Source organism: Poecilia mexicana, unplaced genomic scaffold (genome assembly GCF_051168715.1).
Source record: "Poecilia mexicana isolate PSO_F unplaced genomic scaffold, ASM5116871v1 scaffold_2, whole genome shotgun sequence".
Classification (NCBI taxonomy): Eukaryota; Metazoa; Chordata; class Actinopteri; order Cyprinodontiformes; family Poeciliidae; genus Poecilia; species Poecilia mexicana.
In genome coordinates, this window is record NW_028263371.1 from 54,257,986 (window position 1) to 54,265,026 (window position 7,041).

A 7,041-nucleotide genomic window follows, 5' to 3' on the forward strand; every position below is an offset into this window, starting at 1 on the left:
CGCTGAAGCTGATGTCAGTTTGTTTTGCATCTATTATTTGTTTCATTATTTGAAATTTTGCCAACTGATGAGTCTGTTTTATGAAGGTCTGATATGAAATTGTTAGGAAAGTAATAAAACTACTTCAAAATGTTTGATTTTGTACTCAAATATTTTATTTTATTCCACCAAACTCAGTCATGATGTTTATGACTTACACACACACACACACACACACACACACACACACACACACACACACACCCACACACGCACACACACACACACACACATGTTTGTTTTGCTATCTTTGTGGGGACTTTCCATTGACTTCCATTCATTTCTACATGAATGAATGTAGAAATGTGATGGTTAGGTATGTGACCCTAACCATCACATACCTAACCCTAACCCTAACCAAAACTCAATTCATACCTTAGCCCTAACTCTGACCCCTGACCCAAAAACAGGGTTTCCCCTCGTGGGGACCAGGCTCAGGTCCCCACGAGGAGCGATTGGTCCCCACAACGTAGTATATGTCAGGGAAATCGTCCCCACAAGGTATTACAAACAAACGCACACACACACACACACACACACACACACACACCTATACGGGTTTATATGTATTAGCAGGACAATTTTTTCAAACCAGTTTTTTGCAACATTAAACGGACACCCCTTTCCACTTATGCTAGAAAGACGTAGTAAGTTGTCAAAAATCTTGTTTGAGCTACACAACATAGATCTCACTTAAAAATTTAGATACACACATCAGAACTCAAAATATGAGAACCTGATGCAATGCTGTATTAAAAGGACAAAAGATAATGAGGTGCTTGGCTCCGCCCATGACACCAACAGTAATTATCAGGGCCAATTTTATTTATCAGGACCACAGCATACACATACAAAAAACATACAATTTATGTGCATTAAGAAGTCCAAACATGGAAATATGGACTATAACTGGTCCATATTTCTGTGCAGTGCATCTGTCATCCCATGAGATGTCTGAATCATCTAGGGAATCAGGAACATACTCCTCTTCTGATGATGTCACCTCACTTGAACTTTGTTCTGGACAGACCTGTTGATTAAAAACATATTTTGTATACATTGAAAGCATTTCAGCAAGAATATTTCGGTAACACTTTATTTGAAGGGGGGTGAATAAGACTGTCATGACACTGTCATAAACATGACAACACATGTCATGAACATGAATAAGCCTTCATGAATATTTATGACTGTTGTCATAAAGCGTCATTCGGTAAATTATGACACTTTTAATACAAAGTTGACATTATTCAAAATGTCTTTGTTATGACAACTTGACATTAACTAAGAAATCATTACTGTTTAAACTTACCTTTAATAACATGAAGATACCTAATTTTTAAAGTGTAATCAGTAATTCTTTGATAACAAATTTATATCAGTATATGAATACTGAATGATTGTTTCTAAAAAAAAATTAAAATAAACAATGTCTACCTAATGTATGAACCTGTCAAGTTGAGTATTACACAGGATCCATGTGTCTGTGTGCATCTAAATTTAACTTTCATTCTTTTCTACCTCTAATTTCAAAACTCAGTCTTCCACATTTCTACATCTTACATGATAAGTATTATACAAGACCTGTGTGTTTGAAGAGTACTTCATATTATTTTAGTGACTTTATATAAGAATCTAAGTTGGTTGTTGGAGAGCAAAATTACCTCAGGAGGGTTGGTTGAACAGGATCCGCATACATCCATGTCACCAACCTGACACAGTTCATCTTTGGAAATTTGAAATGTAAAGAACACTCAATAAATGTGAGTTTGTTGAAAATGTAGAAAACAGTCCTCCCTATTTCTGCACCTTACATTTTGAGTATTACACAGGACCTGTGTGTATGTGCGTTTCTAAGTGTAATTTTCTATCTTTTCTACTAGTAATGTCAAAACTCAGTTTTCCAAATTTCTGCAACTTACATGATGAGCATTACAAAAGACCTGTGTGTATGTGCCCTCCTAAATGTGACTTTCATTCTTCTTTACTTGTAATTTCAATACTCAGTCCTCCCTATTCCTGCACCTTACATTTTGAGTATTACACAGGACTTGTGTGTATGTGCGCTTCTAAAAGTAATTTTCATTCTTTTCTACCTGTAATTTCAAAACTCAGTTTTTGAAATTTCTGCAACATACCTGATGAGCATTACACAAGACCTTTTTGTATGCATGCTTCTCAATGTACCTTTCATTCTTCTGTACTAGTAATTTCAAAACTCAGTCCTCCTTATTCCTGCACCTTACATTTTGAGTATTACACAGGACTTGTGTGTATGTGCGCTTCTAAAAGTAATTTTCATTCTTTTCTACCTGTAATTTCAAAACTCAGTTTTTGAAATTTCTGCAACATACCTGATGAGCATTACACAAGACCTTTTTGTATGCATGCTTCTCAATGTACCTTTCATTCTTCTGTACTAGTAATTTCAAAACTCAGTCCTCCTTATTCCTGCACCTTACATTTTGAGTATTACACAGGACCTGTGTGTATGTGCGCTTCTAAATGTAGCTTTCATTCTTTTATATGTGTAATTTCAAACCTCAGTTCCCCCCTTTTATGCAGCTTACATATCAAGTGTTACACAAGACTTGTGTGTTTGAACAGTACTTAATATCATATCAAAAACTCTATTTTAGAAAATAAGTTGGTCGTTGGAGACCAAAATTACCTCATGAGGGTTGGTTGAACAGGATCCGCATGAATTCACGTCACCAACCTGACACGGTTCATCTTTGGAAATCTGAAATGTAAAGAACACTTACTGAATATGAGTTTGTTCCCAATTTAGAAAACAGTCCTCCCTATTCCTGCCCATTACATTTTGAGTATTACACAGGACCTGTGTGTATGAGCGCTTCTTTATGCAACTTTCATTCTTCTGTACTTGTAATTTCAAAACGTAGTCCTCCTTATTCCTTCCCCTTACATTTTGAGTATTACACAGGACCTGTGTGTATGAGTGCTTCTAAATGTAACTTTCATTCTTTTGTACATGTAATTTCAAAACTCAGTCCTCCCTTTTTATGTGGCTTACATATCAAGTATTACACAAGACCTGTGTGTTTGAACCGTACTTAACAGTCATCCCCAACCACAGGACCGCGGAGTAGTACGAGTCTGTGGACCAATTGGTACTGGGTCGCACAAGAAAAATATTTACATGTTACGTATTGTCTGAGTCTGGAGGATCCATTATTTTGAAAACCCTTTAACTGGATTCTCTCGGTTACGTCTTGTGCGGCAACATTGAGCCCACAATGAGTAAGAAAGCGATGTCTTTGGAAAGTTTCTTTGGAAAAGCGGAGAAAGACCACAGACAGGAGAGTGGATTTATCCTGAACCTGTAGGTGACTCCCATGTTCCAAGCCCACTCTGCATAATATGCACTGGCTTACTAATGAGGCAATGAAGCTTCAAACTGCTTTGCCATTACACACCAAGCACCCTCTGCATTGGGTGTCATCGTTTCCCAGGTGGGATCATCTCATTGCAGAGAAACAAGCTCAGGACTCCCATTAATTTATAGTTGTGAGTTAAAATTTTCATGAAAATAAATGTTCGTTTTTGTGGCATATTCAAATCTTATTTTGAAGGGATGTGTGAACGTTGCCAGAGCGACCAGAGTCTGAGAGCATTATGGCAGTTATCGAGACGAGAGAAATAGAGCTTGTAAGTCTTAAGTCTGGTTCACACGGCATGATTTTAGGATTCAGACGATTTTCCAAACTTCTGTGACCACAGAGCTGATAAAAGTACAACAGGTTCGTGTGTCCAGCCACATAACAGGAGCAAATCTTGCCATGTGAGCAGGCTTTAGTACAAAATAATGTCACGTTAATTTAATGGATAGCTGAAAAGTTACCGGGTTTATCAACTGTGGTAGCAATTTTGCTCCAACTCCACTCCTCATCATTTCTATGGATATTCTTTGTACGAAATGCTGAATAAACATTCATGCCATTTCCACATATCTTCGATGTCCACCGGACTCATTTGTGCATGTCTGCTCAGCTCTTTGGGATTCCCCTCCATGAGCTACGTCACCGCGCTTTCTGATTGGCTACCTGTCAAGTTCAACAGGTTGAGTTCTAGCTCCCAATCAAGTAAAAACCCTACAAGTTGCTAGAATATGCCTGATTTTAGATCAGAGCAGTCCCAATGTTCCAACGACTGGATGCGATCATGCCACAGATGGCAGGATGAACAGTTACAATTATCGTGAGCAACGTTCTAAGATTGCTGTAAGGGGAAATTAAGGGTAAAAAAAGAACCCGAGCCTCAGAAAAATTGCCAAGTCTTGACCGGTCCGCGGTGATAAAAAGGTTGGGGACCACTGGTACTCAATATAATTTCAAAGACTTTATCTTAGAAAATAAGTTGGTCGTTGGAGACCAAAATTACCTCTGGAGGGTTGGTTGAAATCTGAAATGTAAAGAACACTCACTAAATGTGAGTTTGTTCCCAATGTAGAAAGCAGTCCTCCCTATTCCTGCAGCTTACATATTGAGTATTACACAGGACCTGTGTGTATGCGTGCTTCTCAATGTAACTTTCATTCTTCTGTACTTGTAATTTCAAAACTCAGTCCTCCCTATTCCTGCACATTACATTTTGAGTATTACACAGGACCTGTGTGTATGCATGCTTTTCAATGTAACTTTCATTCTGCTGTACTTGTAATTTCAAAACTCAGTCCTCCCTATTCCTGCACCTTACATTTTGAGTATTACACAGGACCTGTGTGTATGCATGCTTTTCAATGTAACTTTCATTCTGCTGTACTTGTAATTTCAAAACTCAGTCCTCCCTATTCCTGCACCTTACATTTTGAGTATTACACAGGACCTGTGTGTATGCGTGCTTCTCAATGTAACTTTCATTCTTTCATTCATTCTTTTATGCAGCCAACATATGTAGGATTATACAACACATGTGTGTTTGAACAGTACTTCATATCATTTCAATTACTTTATTTTAGAGAAAAAGTTGGTCGTTGGAGACCAAAATGTGCACTTCTAAATGTAATTTTCATTCTTCTATACTTGTAATTTGAAAACTCAGTCCTCCCTTTTTATGCAACCAACAAATCTAGTACTACACAACACCTATGTGTTTGTACTCTACGTAATGTCATTTCAATTACTTTAATTTAGAGAATAAGTTGGTCATTGGAGACCAAAATTACCTCAGGAGGGTTGGTTGAACAGAATCCACATGCATCCATGTCACCAGCCTGACACAGTTCATCTTTGGAAATCTGAAATGTAAAGAACACTCACTAAATGTTTGTTCCCAATATAGAAAACAGTCCTCCCTATTCCTGCACCTTACAATTTGAGTATTACACAGAACCTGTGTGTATGCGTGCTTCTCAATGTAACTTTCATTCTTCTGTACTTGTAATTTCAAAACTCAGTCCTCCTTATTCCTGCACCTTACATTTTGAGTATTACACAGGACCTGTGTGTATGTGCGCTTCTAAATGTAATTTTCATTCTTCTATACTTGTAATTTCAAAACGCAGTCCTCCCTTTTTATGCAGCTAACATATCTAATATTACACAACACATGTGTGTTTGAACAATACTTAATATCATTTCAATTACTTTATTTTAGAGAGTAAGTTGGTCATTGGAGACCAAAATTACCTCTGGAGGGTTGGTTGAACAGGATCCGCATGCGTCCACATCACCAACCTGACAGTTCATCTTTGGAAATCTGAAATGAAGGGATGTACACTGAATGAGTCCATACTTCTCAATAGAAAAATGAAGTCCACCTACTGTATGTGCTTGTCCACTTCTTGTTTTCAACTATAATGAAACCCTGTACTACAACTTGACATATCCTTCAAATATGTCTTCAGTGCTACTTGAATGATTTTTGATAGTATTTTCACACTTATAAGCACCTTTCTTCTCCATGGCCAGTCAAAATCACCATAATTATAAGTGATTTCTTCCCCTGGACCAATATATTTGAGTGCAAATAAACAGATGAGGTCTTCCATCCACTCTTTTAACTTTCATTTTGCTGTTTGGGTTCATCTGATCATTTACCAGCCTCCCCAATCATCCATCCTCTCTGGCAACATCAACACTAAAATATTAAGTATGAAAATAAGAATAATTATACCATGCAAGGGAAAGGATTTTGCATATTTGGTGTTTGCATGTCAGAAGGATATTCCTCTACCAACTAAAACTACTTTTACTGATGAAGCTGAAAATGTTTACATCACTGTATTTAGATGTAAAATAAAAACACAACAACCTTGAAACAGTCGCATACCAAAGCTTTTGTCCATTGAAGTTGAAATCAAACATAAGAACCTCGAGTGTATCATGGTAAACTTTCAGTCGGTTTTCTTGTTCCTTTCTACTTATGACTTCTCTGTACTCAATAAGGAAATCTGCTTTTTGAACACACCCCAACCTGTAGGTACACATAATAAGTAGGATAAACTTTAAACAATGCAGATATATCAAATAGTAGCAATTGAAATTAACATTTTTCAAAATCAGTTAATTGATCTAATTGGATGTCTTTCTGTGGTTACTTAAACATTTTTTGTCAACTGAATGCAACTCATTATTAGGCCCGAGCAGCTAAGCGCTGCGAAGGCCTATTGTAATCGCGCTGTTTATTATTCTTATTATTAGGCCCGAGCAGCTAAGCGCTGCGAGAGCCTATTGAAACCTTGCTGTTTCTTATTAGGCCCGAGCAGCTAAGCGCTGCGAAGGCCTATTGTAATCGTGCTGTTAATTATTATTATTATTATGCTTCCGCCAAATAAATTGGCTTTTAGGGGGCTTTATCATATTCAAAAACTCACCAAACTTGGCGGACGCATCAGGTCTGCGTGAAAATTACGTATTTTAAGGTCCCCAGAAAAATCGCACAAGAAACGGCTCAAGGGCGCCACCTAGCAACTTTCAAAGGAGCCTTTCCTATTCACTTACTTTATCGTAGAGACTTGAAACTTGGTACACTTGTACA

At 37.5% G+C, this 7,041-nt stretch overlaps 1 long non-coding RNA gene across 3 annotated transcripts; it reads right to left on the reverse strand.

Annotated features, from left to right (window-relative positions):
* Positions 1 to 815: 815 nt before the first annotated feature.
* LOC148160961 (uncharacterized) lies at positions 816 to 6,616 on the reverse strand. 3 transcript variants are annotated; one of them, XR_015762094.1, is made up of 5 exons: positions 5,691 to 6,616; positions 5,228 to 5,299; positions 2,711 to 2,782; positions 1,704 to 1,765; positions 816 to 1,069 (listed from the first exon to the last, which is right to left on the reverse strand). It is a non-coding gene; the product is annotated as an uncharacterized LOC148160961 (long non-coding RNA). The 3 variants fall into 3 exon arrangements; XR_015762093.1 differs by having other exon boundaries at positions 1,704 to 2,782; XR_015762092.1 differs by lacking the exon at positions 816 to 1,069 and having other exon boundaries at positions 1,545 to 2,782.
* Positions 6,617 to 7,041: the final 425 nt, after the last annotated feature.